The 15,399-nt window shown below is 35.4% G+C and overlaps 2 long non-coding RNA genes and 1 pseudogene across 2 annotated transcripts; 1 reads left to right on the top strand and 2 right to left on the bottom strand.

The window, feature by feature from the left end:
• Positions 1-745: 745 nt before the first annotated feature.
• LOC126809946 (uncharacterized) lies at positions 746-2,052 on the bottom strand. The gene is made up of 2 exons (XR_007675009.2): positions 987-2,052; positions 746-807 (listed from the first exon to the last, which is right to left on the bottom strand). It is a non-coding gene; the product is annotated as an uncharacterized LOC126809946 (long non-coding RNA).
• Positions 2,053-2,783: 731 nt separating this feature from the next.
• LOC126812497 (uncharacterized) lies at positions 2,784-7,458 on the bottom strand (annotated as a pseudogene).
• Positions 7,459-10,630: 3,172 nt separating this feature from the next.
• LOC126809940 (uncharacterized) lies at positions 10,631-14,253 on the top strand. Its single transcript, XR_008786117.1, has 5 exons — positions 10,631-10,833; positions 11,112-11,501; positions 11,824-12,021; positions 12,928-13,012; positions 13,700-14,253. It is a non-coding gene; the product is annotated as an uncharacterized LOC126809940 (long non-coding RNA).
• Positions 14,254-15,399: the final 1,146 nt, after the last annotated feature.

The following is a 15,399-nucleotide window of genomic DNA, read 5'->3' as shown; positions in this document are numbered from 1 at the left end:
CACTGAATATCGATAGGGTTCATCCTCTCATAACCCCAATGCTTCACACCAAATTTGAAAAAAGTCCATTAAAAACTATAGCCTCCATTGCGTTCACAAGGTTTTCGACAAAGGGGGATAACTCCAGAACGGAAAGTCGCGGAATGCTGAATATTAATAGGGTTCATCCTCTCATGACCACAATGCTTTACACCAAATTTTTAAAAAATCTGATAAAAACTGTAGCCTCTTTCGCGTTTACAAGGTTTTCAGCAAAGGGGGGATAACTCCTGAACGGAAAGAAGCAGAACGCTGAATATCGATAGGGTTCATCCTATCATAACCCCAATGTTTCACACAAATTTGAAAAAGTCCATTAAAAACTATAGCCTCCATTGCGTTCACAAGGTTTTCGATAAAGGGTGATAACTCCTAAACGGAAAGACGCAGAACGCTGAATATCGATAGGGTTCATCCTATCATGACCCCAATGCTTCACACCACATTTTCGACACAGGGAGGATAACTCCTGAACGGAAAGACACAGAATGCTAAATATCGATAGGGCTTGCCCTCTCATGATCACAATGCTTCACACCAAATTTGAAAAAGATCTGTCAAACACTGTAGCCTCTATCGCGTTCACAAGCCAATTGTTGACGGACCGACAGGGTGACGACTATATACGTCCACATGAAAATGTACGAAGCTGAAAGGGTTCATCCCTGTACTTTCCGGGAGGAGGTAAAAATAAGGAACGATGGTGTTGTAGCTTGATACAGTTTTATTTAGAAAACAAATTCTCGTTCTCTCAAATTCTCTCGTTCACTGAAACATGAACAAAATACGACTATTATCACATTATGTACATCAAATTAACAAACTTTTATAATAATATTTATAATAATAGCATTTATTATATTATAGCAGATATATATATATATTGTTACATTCGTTTAAACTAAATATAAAAATATAAGGATAATTCAGATAGATTGACTACTTACAAGCTTTGGCACCATAAAATAAGACGCTCCCAAGAAAGTTGAAAATCGAGCGATAACTAATCGATCGTTAAAAACGGATCGATAAAAACTGGAGAACGTCAAGTTGAAAACTTGACTATATAAAACGTAAACAGAGGGTCCAAGTTAAAAACTTGGTATCAATAGCTCAAGTGTTAACGCTCATGTGTGTGCGTGTGTGTGAAAAACACTCACGTTCCAGTAGTAACGCGTCTCACGTGATATACACATTCGTTGTTAAGTAGACTCTATTAAACAGACACTTAAATATAGAAATACATGAAAACGAATAAACCTATAAACATAATAATAAATGTATATTAAATACTGCGTATTAGCATAAAACAATATATACAACGAACGGGAAAAACACTACCCCACCCTGAGCCAACTAGCTCAGAATGTACGACATAAGGAATAACCAATTGTACATACCGATATTAATCTACATAAAATACATTATTTTGGAATATTCAACTAAGCTAGAACTCCAAATTCAAACGTCTGAAAAAGACTAAATGACGAATTAACAACCCAGCATAAAAACAACATAAACAAAAAGTTCTAGTAAATAATTTTGTTCATCAATCAGCTCCTTCTAAAAGAACAAGTTTATTAATAGGTCGAATAAATTCAGAAGACCTGGTTTTAACCGTTGATGACCTTACCCTGCCGTCCCTACCTACCTTGATCTCTTTTACTAATGCCATGGGCTAAAGTGATCGGGGTAAAGACTCATCAAGCAGCAATACTAAGTCACCAATCCTTAAATCGCGCGTAGTAGTTTGCCATTTATAACTAACTTAAGAGTTGGCAAATATAACTTCAACCATTTTTTCCAAAATAAATCAGCTAAATGCTGAACATATTTCCAGCGTCGATGATAAAAATCATTGACAGAGGTGACTGCAAGAGGTTTACAGGAACCGCTATTAAGAAGCAAGATTTGGTTGGGAGTAAGAGCTTTAAGATCCGTGACATCATCACTTACCTTAGTTATTGGACGAGAATTCACAATGCTTTCAATTTCCGTGAACAGGGTAACTAAAGAATCATGAGAAAGGTCCTTTGAAAGAGACATGGAAGTGAACACACACCAATGAGGCTTTCCCAAGCGCCTCCAAAATTTGACGCTTTGGGAGGATTAAACATCCATTCAACATTTTCCAACGTGAAAAAAGATGACAACCATTTGTTAACATTCCAACCATTCACTGCAGATCTAAGTTCATTATTAGCACCTATCAAATTCGAACCGTTATCTGAAATAATTTTGGAAGGCTTGCCTCTACGAGATTGAAATCTAACGTAAGCATTAATCAGGCTATTTGTGTCGAGAGAGTCAAGTACTTCAATGTGAACCGCTCTAGACACTAAACATGTAAAAATACACCCATAATTTTTTAAGTATTTCCTACCAAATTTCGTATAAAATGGCCCAAAACAATCAATGCCTACTCTACTAAAGGGGGGTTCACATGGTGTAATCCTGTCCAGTATTGCTGAAGCAAGTTAAGTCTGGTTAAAGGGTCATCAGTAAAGTTTTCAACAGATTGTTTGAATTGATTGATAAACTTATAATATTTACTAGGTGAGCCATCAAATATTTGGAGTTCTACCTTTGGCAATTGTAACAATTTTAATAATTCAGTTACAATTTTATTAATTCAGTTTAACTGCTATCTAAACTAGCTGATTTATTAACAGATTCACTAACATGTACTATCACTAGCCTTTGGTTTAGTAGACTCAGAATTTTCATCATGCGTGTATACGATGATATACATGTACATCACGTTTGGACAAGATTCGTAAAATTGTCTGGCCTGTATCGTGTTAACAAGGCAACTAAAATGACTATTGAACTCGGTCTAAAATATTTCAAAGTTCCATTTAGAATTGTATAGAGCCATACCATCTCAGAGACACGCAGTGATTATGAGACAGTTTTAACTATCTACATTTATACCAGACACTTTTACATTTCCAAAACCATATGAACCTACAATTATAAACAGAAAAGATTCTTCAAACTTTTTTAAAATCTTGAATCAACCCTGTATTTGAAAAACAAACTAAAGGTGCACATGTATTGGCACTTGGGAGATCACTTGATTTATGGTCAAAAACAATTAGCCCACATTCATGTCTCTTGGCAATCTTGGACTTCCAACCGAGGCTTGTAACACATGCCCAGTGTTTAGAATAACTTCCTCTTCAGTTCCACAATTAGGATCTATCCATGTAGTAGTATATTTGAAAAAATATATAAACGTTCTTGTTATAAATGAGGTTTTTAAGACACATGATATTGTTTTAGACCACATAGATTTAAGCAATAAAATGTTTTAACAGACTAAAAACAGCAGTAGATCTGAAATGAAATTTATTGTCCACTCAAAACCTACATGTTGGTGTGTAATATTGAGACAAATGCTGGTTTATTTTTATGTTTAGCTGTGCAATGTAGAAAATTTTGCCTTGGCATCTACAGTCTGTTCTACCAATTTGCACACAGGAAATTGCTTAGCCGTAGCGAAAAATGTTAATCATTGAATTCAGTCAAGACATTCACCTATTAAATACGTACATGTACACCAAGTTTGAACATCCTACCTCAATTAGAAGGCGAGTTAATGTGTTCCAAAGTCTTGACCAATCAGATTGAAGTCTCTACTTAGCCCAAGCAGAAAATGCTCATCATCGTACTTAGTGAAGGTATTGGGGTAATGAAAGCATACACCAAGTTTCACCACTCTCACTTAAATAGAATCGAAGTTATCAAGCTCCAAATGTGCGGCCAATCAAATTGCTTATTGCTCTGCTTACACTGATCAGAAAATGCTCATTATCGAACTTAGTCAACGTATTGATGTGAGGAAAATTTACACCAAGTTTTATCATTCTCACTTAATTAGAATCAAAGTTAATCTGTCCAAAAGGATCGATCAATCAAATTGCTTATCTCCACTTAGCCTTAAAAGAATATGCTCATCTTCGAACTCCATCAAGGCATTCACCTAATAAACACCCACACCAAGTTTGAACATTCTAGCTCAATTAGAAGTAGAGTTATTATGGCCAAAAGCATCGACCAATCAAATTGCTTATCTCCGCTTAGCCTAAGCAGAGTATGCTCATCTTAGAACTCCTTCAAGGCTTTCACCTAATAAACACCTACACCAAGTTTGAACATTTTAGATCAATTAGAACAAGAGTTATTGTGTCCCAAACAGTGTGACGGACAGACAGACAGACGGACGGACAGACCCATTTAATAGGCAGGGGACAATAAATAGATTTGTATAGATATAACACATTGCTTACTTTCAAGTCTATTCAAGAACTTCTTAAAATTATAGACTATGATTTCTTCAATAGCGTTCTCTCTGTCATCAGTTGAATAAGAAGGTAGAAAAAAGGTATCTGTCATCTGCAGAAGGATAGATATCCATTTGAAGATATGATTTAGCTTCTAATGGATATTTTTGAAGAATTTCCAAAATATTATGAAGTTTCAATCCTTGAAAATATAAAAAGTATGATGGGGGGATTAAAAATATAGATGTTTGAAATTAACATTTTACAATAAAGAAATACCTCTACATTGTCTAAATTTAGAAATTACATGGTGGAAATTAGAATGGACTTTTGATGATAATATTCCTCCCATAAATCACCAACTAAATTATGAACATATGTTATTTACTATATCAAAAATTTAGGCATACTAGCTTAGAATTAATTCATCATAAAATTAAAGCATTTAGCAAACAGAATTTACCTTCCATAAACTGGAGAATAGCTGCCATAATACGAAATAATATAAAGTGCGCTTTTGTGGCAGAAATTACTTCTCTTTTATTCCCTTCAGATAGTACTTTGCTATATCCTGTAACAAGCAGTACATCAATATTTCTGTTAAATACATCAGTGATATTTTCTTGTGTAGCATTTTCAATCTGAAAAAAACAAAACCATACAAAGAAATTATCAAACAAAATCTCTCAAAAATATTGTAGATTCAAAATAATCAATATAATTTCTATTCTGAACAAATAGTGATTAATTTCTTAATGAACAAGGGCAACAGTTGCTAAGTATTCTTGCAATGGCTGGAAATATAAATATTCATGTATAAGTAACTATTTATTCTGGTTGAAACTGCATTCTTTGTCCACAGAGTACAGTAAAAAAGGGACTTGCCCCCACCTTATACTGAAACAGGGCCTATATGCTAACTAGGATATCCCTGAAGGAAATGGGCTAATCTTGATTCCCATAGTGGAAATAATGAGGAAATGAGTGGCAATACTGTAGATGAAAGGAAAGGTTCTAAGAACACACTGGCAGCTATAGCTGCAACAATTCATCAGTGAATTAAGATATATAAATATTATATATGGTACATTAGTACTTTGCATCGTGATATATTGTACATCTAATTAATTACCCATAGTAAGTTTTCAACATTGCAAGGCAAACACTAGAAAAGAGATTGGATATATGTTTGTTCTAATATAACCCAAGTTTATAACCAAAATTCACTTTTAAGGTGATTTGAATGTCATTTGTTGTGTATTTAGGGTAACAATGCTGCCAAGTCTTCCATCACCCAATCTGAACGACAGACTCACCCTACCTGCAGAGAAGTGACTCTGGAACAGTGAATAGCCATGATATCCATATGCCGTTATCTAAACGTCACAGGTCATGGGGTCACATCAACAAACAAATGTAAACACCATCATTATGATCATTATCAACATTACAAGACACAATGTTACATTGTAAACAATAGCCTTTTTGCAGCCTTTAGGACTGGATAATCCGTACAGAACGTCTTATCGCTTCTTCCAATGATTTTTCACAAAAATAGCATCATCTACAACTCTAGATTTGACGTCGGCATATTGACACTATTTTGTGCTTCGGTCGTGTCTATTTCAGATATACACAATCAATTCTGTTAATGTTTTTAGCGTGGGGATTGACTAAAAGTTAATTTATTTCAGTTCTAAACAAAAATTTAAAACTTTAACGCAATTTTAAAAAAAATAGCCAAATTCTGGCTGGGATTACTGAGCAAAATGGCCATTCACTGTGTACGTGCGAAAAAAAAAGCCAGCTACCATTTAATTTTCGTACGTTAGTTACGTACGTTCCATCACCATGTGCAACAAAGATTGAAAGCGGAAGTGCGGTTAAGAGTTTATTTCTATGGGATCGTTTATTTTTCCGGGAAAAAGCAGAAAATCTCGAGTAGAAAATCTGAAGTCGAATTTCAAAAGTTGATTATTGGAAGTAGAAATTCTGTTGTTGAAAGTAGAATATTTACGACTTAAAGTTGAAAAGGTGGACGTATTAGGTTGAAAAGCACGAGCGGTATATGTTTCCCACACAAAAATGTCCATTTCGGAAAAGAATTTTCTCTTTTGCTTTTTATTTTCTACTTTCTACTGCAGATCGCATTTTGAACCCGATACCCCGCCATAATCTCAGGTTTAAGTGGGTAGATTGAAAGGGGGATTAGACCTGTAAAATAATAAATATACCCCGATTTTAAAACAAAATAAAAATAATTTTGTGGTCATAATATCCACGTTTACCACTGCAGAAGTGAGTTGTTCTTTCCTTAATTCCAGTCATCACTTGGAAGATAATATTGGCAAAGTCACCTCAGCGTGGGTTTGATAATCGTTTTAGCGTTGGGGACGAACTTCTCCGAGGAAGGTGGCAATGTTACGGTCCAGGCGATTCCAGTCCTTTGCTCGTCGATTCCGACTGAGAGTGTTAAATAACGAGACCGGCTCCCTTGTAGAGTTCACGCCCAAAACACGCCGAAATAACGATGTCATACATTACCATGTATCACAATATAATGCCCGGGTACCCACCTTGTCCTGGTCACATAATTATATTTATTACATTCCTGTTAGGCCAATGAATTGACGCAAACCAGTCGGCGAAACAAGAAATTTTGCACAAGGGAGAATTTTTAGCGACACTGCTAGAGTTAGGGTTAGGGTTGGGTTTGATCCAGAAATTCGGGTTTGGTCCAAATATTCTGACGTCATGTGCAATTCAAAGTGATTGATTCCGTGAGGAATGTCTCTTCGGCGACCAAGCTTGAAACAAGCGATATCAAACAGTCGGCGGCCATGACACTTTGGCGCGGTCAAGGCTATAACGTCGTCATTTCTAGTAACGCTCGTGTTCATTGGTCGACAACTGACGTCATCGGAATCCCCTTATAAATAGAAGCAGACGACGAGGAAATCCTTAGTGTCATTCACTTCACTCATTAAAGCTCCTATCAAAACTGACAGCTATTTGGATTTTTAGGATTGGAGGCTATTTAAAGGCTCATAGGTTTGGTTGAACCTTGATTGCGGTTTGATCCAAGTTAGGCCTAGATTAGTTGTGGGCAAACCATTTCCCCAACTTTCACCATTTCCTTATGTCACCAAATTTCCAATATATTCCTGTTGGTGGCTCACCCAAATTATCTCCCCTTAATGCGATGTATCTAATTATAAATAGATCCAAATAAAGATACTTATTTTTGTCTACACCCGAGTTTCTTAGTTCTTCCGATTGAAGTGCTAGGCTGGAACGAACCCCTAAAAAGTCTCTAATAAATAGTCGAGACGCAACATTTTCACCCAAGAAACTAGATTATTTCGGATAAATCATCACATGATTGTATCTTTAATTCAAGCAGTGGTGCTCGAGCAGTGGACTGGGACTGTAGACCCCGAAGAAACCCACTAGATTTGGCAACATAACGACTCCATATGACCTTATATGGATGATTACTAAGTGGAAGTGTCCCAATTCCAAATTTGGTTGATGTTCGTACTAAACATGTAAAGCCCCAATGAAGAGTGCTTTGTTTCATTTTAAAACAATAAAAATACGATGAAATAGAATAAAAATTGACGCTGAAAAAAACCCCGATGATTATTAAGTGTCTTAAATTAGAAATTACACGAATAAAAGTTAGATGATAGCACGACATTAAGAAATTTAGAATCTAATATAACGCCATAAGCTAATAGGTAAAATAGATAATACATTGAAAAGACATGCTATCGAAAACATTCTGTCTACGGGGTGGGATAGTGAAGTCCTTCGTGGGCATTGTTTATTATCAACATGCATAAAATTGAAGGGGTGTATAGTTTTGAAAGTTAAAGGGGCTATAATTTATTGAGACAAAAGCCTCGAAAGAAAACTGTGATTATTTCTGGTACTACACGAATATTAAGAAAGCGTTTGCGAACCCCGTGGAGTGTACTAGCCAGTTTGATATACGTCATTCTTCTTTCAAGTAACCCTTTGGATGACATTTTGTGAACCTCCATTTTCCTACATATTATTCAAGTGCCACCCTCTTAAGACGGGGGGGGGGGGCTAAGTGGGTAGCCTGGAGGTCGGGTTTTCGATCCCTGCATTGGCTGAGAAAGTACATCCAGATTTTCCGGCGTGGTTCCCCTTTGTCAGTGATGCAGGGCGGAGGGCCTGACAAGGACAGCTGTCTATTCGTTCGGATGAGACGAACAACGAGGTCCCGTGTACACATTGGCGTCCACGTAAAAGATCCCCTGACAGTTGGAATTCGATACAAGAGTAGGCCGTAGTGCTGCTGTCCGGGCAAAATTTCCCTCATAGCACACTTTCTGGCGTATGTCCGTCTTCATTATATCCCAGTCGGAACAGAACAGTAGGACGTTAAACCCTATTCCATTTCATTTCTTAAATCTTTACTTTGTCTAAGTATATCCCTGTCTGTCGGCGTAGGGCGTATGCGCTGGGTGTCCGTACAATAGCCTGCATGGATATTGCAACTCGTTGGTGGTTAGAGAACAGTCAGCGAGGAATCTTTATAATTACACGCATGGCTTCCCAATCCAAAAAGACTCGTTCATTAAAACGTATGTCGATCGAGCTAGGAATTGGAACCTAACAATATACCAAATAAATCATTCCGAACCTGGCCCAAATTTCTGCTTATAAAAATAATACTAATGTAGCAAAATACCCTCCTTTCTTAATTGGTTAAGGTCTAGCTGTTAGTGGAATGTGCTATAGAATCTCATGCTTCATCATTACTAAAATCAACGACTTTAAGCAACATTCCGATCAAAGTTGCACCGCATAGTTAAAAGGTGTAATGAATCCAAATGTAAAACGTGTTAAATCATAATTGAGGCTTCATCCATTATAACTATTACGGACAATTTTACATTTCATGCACAACAACGAATGGCTTGTACATCCGATTACATTATATATTTTATAATTTGTCCGGGCTGTAAGGGTAGATATATCGGAAAGACCAAACATATGCTTAGATTAAGAATGAACCTCCATCGGCAACATATTCTTAATCCGCTATACAGGATGATACCCTTGAGCTGACACCTCGATGTTTGTGGCAAATTCATTTTCAAAAACCCAGGTCCCGTGTATACATTGGCGTGCAAGTAAAATATTCCTTGGCAGTTGTAATTCGATATAAGAGTAGGCCGTAGTGCCGCTGCCCGGGCAAAATTTCCCGCATAGCACACTGTATGGCGTATCCCCGTCTTCATTAGCCCAGCCGGAGCAGAACAGTAGGACGTTAAACCCCATTTCATTTCATTTTTCATTTATTTCTAATATCTAACACCTGAGAGTAGCTTTAACTATACTATAACCTTTTAATATATTTAAATATTTATACGCATACAAATTTATTTATATTTAATTTTACTTACTGTGATATTATTTTTATTTATGCATATAATTTTTTCTGTGATATAATTTATCCTGTCTCGAAATAATCACCATAATATGTTTAATTTGAAAAGATTTTTTGTCAACATCCTGTAATAAAAGCAAACCACGTGAATTCACTGAATGGGGAACATTAATACCGATGGTTATATTAAAGCGACGATAGGTCTATTCACGCCAAAATAATTTCTTAAAATTAATCAGTTTTTAATCATGCTAATTTTTGAATTTTTATGTATTGATTAATATATTCCAACAGTTTCAACTCTGCTACTTTGTAATATTCTTGAAAGAACTCCTGATCTTTATCATTCGATAACGTCACTTACTGTACATACACGTTATATTGGTAGAAACCAATTGAAGAATTGGAGTTTTCACATGCTGTATTTGAGAAATGTAGAAGTTTGTAAGGTGACCATAATATAGACAATATAGTATGTTTGTATAAATTAATAATAATATTGTTACCGTAACAGTTCATCGTGATTTTCCGACGTGGTTTCCCCTTGTCAGTGGTGCAGTACGGAGGACCTGACAAGGACAGTTGTCCAGTCATTGGGATGAGACGAAAACCCGAGGTCCCGTGTATACATTGACGTGCTCATAAAAAAAACCTTGACAGTTGGAATTCGAAATAAGAGTAGGCCATAGCGCCGCTGCCCGGGCAAAATTTCTCTCATAACACACTGTATGGCGTTATGCCCGTCTTCTTTAGCCCAGTCGAGGTAGAACAGTAGGACCTTAAACCTCATTTCATTTCGTTACTTTAACATTAAATCACCTGTCCATCCTATATGTGTAATTTACATCCTGGTTAAAAGACCTGCGTAACTCAAGCTATAAATAAACAGGCTGTTAAACATGAACAGTTCACAATAACATAGCCGATCTTTGCATATCTAATAGATTTAATGTGTTACAGGCTATACATTCGAGTCAGTATTATTAATAGTTTGCTGTGTAATATATAAATTGAACATGTTGGAGGATCAAGAATTTATGAAAACCATATTTGCTGTGTTTCTTCTCATACCTTTGACTGCAGGTTTGTTAATATTGATATAATGTTTATATTGGTTACACAAACGCTATAGAGTTTACAGTTATTTAATAAAGATAAACGGATAGAAGAACTATTATATTATTATCGACAATATCAATTGTGCATTTGTGTTTGGGTTGGTACTCTTTAAGAGTTGATATACATAAAAATTGTTTTTGTCTCTGTATTTCGAGGAGTAATTCAAAACTGAAATTAGCCGGTGAATAGACGATTATTTTCGTCTCATGAGTAACTTAACTATTAAAACCTTACTTTAACAGGATTGAAGAGTTATGCTTGTAATGGGCCAAAAAATGGATATTGTACGGAGCACAAAATATTGTGTGATGATAAAGACAAACGGATTCATAATATTTCCGGTTACTATGGCTTCACATATTATTATGTTCCTGATCACTCTTGCTGTTTAATAGATGATTATGACCCAGATGACTGTCTTCCTGGATTTAATGCCACAGTCCATTCGAATCTTATAGATTCATGTAATGGGAAGAAGACATGTAACTTTCAAACACCAATTCCAGATTTTAAATATTGCTCTATAGAAAACGATGATGATGGGAGAAGAAATAACTTCGGTTCTAATATATCCTCTTGCCATACTTATGATTTTTATACATATTCCTACATACAGTTTGAATGCTTGCCAGGTAATCAATGATATTGTTATATCATATAAATCAATAATTTTACGCTGATAACAAAACACAAATAAATAATACATCAGTGTCTCGTAATCGGGTCAGTCACACCCGTAGTCAGTCTTGGGCGGAGGGTAGTTTGATGGACAGCACACCCGTTAAGCTAATAGTGAGCTATATCGTGATACTTGTTTGAGTTATATATAACTTTTTGGGGCATTGTGATTTATTTTTTGCAAATAAAAATGAAATGAAATGGGGTTTAACGTCCTACTTGATCAGTTTTTATGACGACTATCACAACCTTAATCTGTATTCAAATGATTTTCAGTCACAACTGCCTTGTCGACCAGAAGCACAATCCCTACAAGAGAACACCGGGCGTATACTGTTAGAAGTACAATAAGGTCGACTGATCTAGACAGTTCCAAACCTGAAAAATCCACAGAAACCGACGGGCCTGAACATGTATCTGGAAGAACAGAATATATAATCTTAAATACTATAGCCATGGCCCTGGTTACAGCAGGTGACTATTACATTTTTATAATATCTATGTCGAAAAACGAGTAATATCTCTATAAAATAGTTTCTTTTTATTAAATAATAATGTGCGGCACACACGTTACTTCTATGGGGAATCTCATCAGCACGAGTGAAATAAAAACTGAAATAAAATTTATCAACAAGGCCATAATGAAGGAAACACATATCTTAGTTTACAATAAACATATTGATACTCATCGCGGGCATGTTCTATTTATTGTCAGACTATGTTAGTTATACTGATTTCCCATTCAAAAATATTAGTCTCAAATATGGAATCTATGGAAAAGGTGATCACCCTGTAAACCCAGCTGAAATATATATCATTCTTGCACAAGATAGTTTTGGGGTTACTTTGTGATTTATAAACCAACTTAACAATAAAATGTTGTAATATTGATTATACAGACATATTTATTACAGATACGACTGATATTGCTGATTATATTAATATATGTATTATAGATATTGATATATTGATTATAGATATTGATATAATGATTATAGATATTGATATATTATTATTATAGATATTATATATTTATATATTTATTATAGATACCCCAACTAGAACTGATTATATTGATATATTTATTATAGATACCCCACTTATTACCGATTATATATTGATATATTGATTATAGATACGGCTGATATTGCTGATTATATTGATATTTATATTGATTTTAGCCAAGTCGAAGCAGAACAGTTGGGTATTAAACCCATTTCATTTCATTTCAGATATATGTATTATAGATACCCCAGTTATTACTCATTATATTAATATATATATATATTATTGATAGCCCTGGTAATGCTGATTATATTGACATAATATGTATTATTGATAGCCCTGTTATTGCTGATGATATTGATATATTTATTATAGATACGGCTGTTATTGTTGGAAGCGTCGTTGGATGTTTTCTTCTGGTCATATTAGTTATCATTTTTGTAGTCATTATATTAAAACGGTAAGGTCGATATCATTATACATAGACATTTTGTTTTTCTCAAAAAGACCAAAATATCAAGTTGAATAGAAACTAAACTCAATGGTATATGAACTTGACTGACCATTTTTTGCAACATTTCCCTAGTTGACCGTATGATCTCGCTGACCCCATTTTTAGATTTCTGTCCATCCCCATGAATACTGTAATAATATACTATTATATCATTATTTATCAATCCCTCTCATAATATATAATTAATTGACCTACTGCTATCTAATTAGTATATAGAGATCTTTGAAAAATATGGCGTGACGTCACATGCACATGATCTGGGCAATTCTCAGATGGCACAGAAGATGATACAGACCTACGTTACCGCGGATAACATTTATATTTCTAAACAAAACAGTTGATTAAAATAGTGTCTGTGATTTTCCTAACACGGCGAATGGAGAACGCTAAAAATAAAAAAAAAAGATAGAGATAATGCGATATGATGATCGGAATTCCTTTATTTCCACGTACTTGCTATAAAAATTAGAACTACCGGATATTCACAGCGAAACGAAGATATTTTAAAGTCAATTTGACGAGAATAAACAATAACAGAATCCATATAAACTTTTAGGCGAGTAAATAACGTTATCTTAAGAAGTGTTACTGCTTTACAAATTATATGTTGATATAGATAAATATATATTTCAGAAAGAAGGACACATGTTATAAAGACGGTGGTATCTCCATCACAGTGTACGAAACACGTAACTTGGTTCAATAAGGACGCTTCGCTCTACACTGATTTAACAGTGAGTAACCACAGTGAAATCGGAGACCAGCCTGATTATGAAAATTCTCCCGTTAAAGTTAGCAAGATCATAATGACTTTGTTTTAAAGAATGCAACCGTTGGAATTACATTGCCCCTGTCCATGCAATACAATATGTATTAAATGCATTATGATGGGTTTGCGATGACTGACAATAATAAACTTCAAACGGAAAGGAATTAAACGGGATTTAACGTCCTGTCCCAACTGGGCTAATGAAGACGATCATACTTCTGGATCATACATTGTGCTATAAGGGAGATTTGATGGCACACCAGCGCTGATTTATAGCTGTATTTCGACAAATATATGATGAATAGTACGAGAAAAACTATATGTAATCATTGAATGTATATATGTACATGAATAAACCAAATATTACTGAATATCAAATAATTAAAAATAAAATAAAAAAAAACACTAGCTAACTAAAGCACGTGTGCTCATTTATAAATAGAACACCCAACCTGTAATTATTTCCTTATCACGTTGTCCACCGGCTTGACATTGTTTATCATCTATACTTCCTTGAGGGTAGGTATAATATATGCTTTCTTCCATGCTGTTGTCACCAGGGCATAAATCTGAAAACTCTGAAGCATTATCTTTAATGTTGAGGGGCAAAAGGTGCAACCCTAGTTGTTGGGGACCATGGCATGATCCTGGTTGTTGGGGGATGGGTTGCCAAATGGTTCGCAGGTGTGCGCTGCATCATAAGGTCTGTCATTAAGTCAATTACTGACGTGGTTTCGAGTCCCCGCGTGTACGTGATAAGGAGTAGGGAGGCCTGTCCGACCTCGTGGGTTTTCTCCAGGTCCTCCCACTGCTAAGACCTCTACGCGCAAGAGAATTATTGGAATAAAATTTAACCACATGTAAGTCCCAAAATGACCTAGATTGTGTCGAGTGGACGTTAAACCATATTTCTATTTCTCTCTCTCTCCTGTTTGTTGGCGGTAACAGTACAACCCTAATTGTTGGGGGCAACAGTACAACCCTGATTGTTGGGGGTAACAGTATAATCCCTGGATGTTGGGGGCCATGGTATGATCCTGGTTGTTGGTGGTAACAGTACAACCTTGGTTGTTGGGGCCAAATGTATGATCCTTACTGTTGGAGACAATATTGTTATAAAAGAGTAATGAAAATGATAGCACCAAATGAATATTTAGTAGTCTCATTACAATAGTGCACACGTTTGACCCAGCCCCCCCCCCCCCATACACCCGTCTTGAATTTTGTACCATTTGTGATTATATGAAAATAACTCGTTAAATTAATGAATTGTTCGTTTATTACAGCACAAAACGTAGGATATGTATACAATCGTCTTGATATACTAGTTTAATTTCGAACATTTTCAGTTTATTATTTAAGGTATTTGAAATGAGCGGTAAATATCATTTAGCACAGTCTAATATTACTGTCTTAGGATTTGTCTTATACAAACCACCAACCCAGTTTGCTACCGTGGATAGTGTATAATAATGATATATGAGTTTTACCTGTCACGTTGCATTTACACACTCTATATTTAACACCTATTTAGTTATTTATATTAAACAGATATTTATAATTG

Source organism: Patella vulgata, chromosome 2, assembly GCF_932274485.2.
Source record: "Patella vulgata chromosome 2, xgPatVulg1.2, whole genome shotgun sequence".
Classification (NCBI taxonomy): domain Eukaryota; kingdom Metazoa; phylum Mollusca; class Gastropoda; family Patellidae; genus Patella; species Patella vulgata.
Note: the sequence above shows the minus strand (reverse complement) of the source record. Positions and strands in the feature narration are given on the sequence as shown.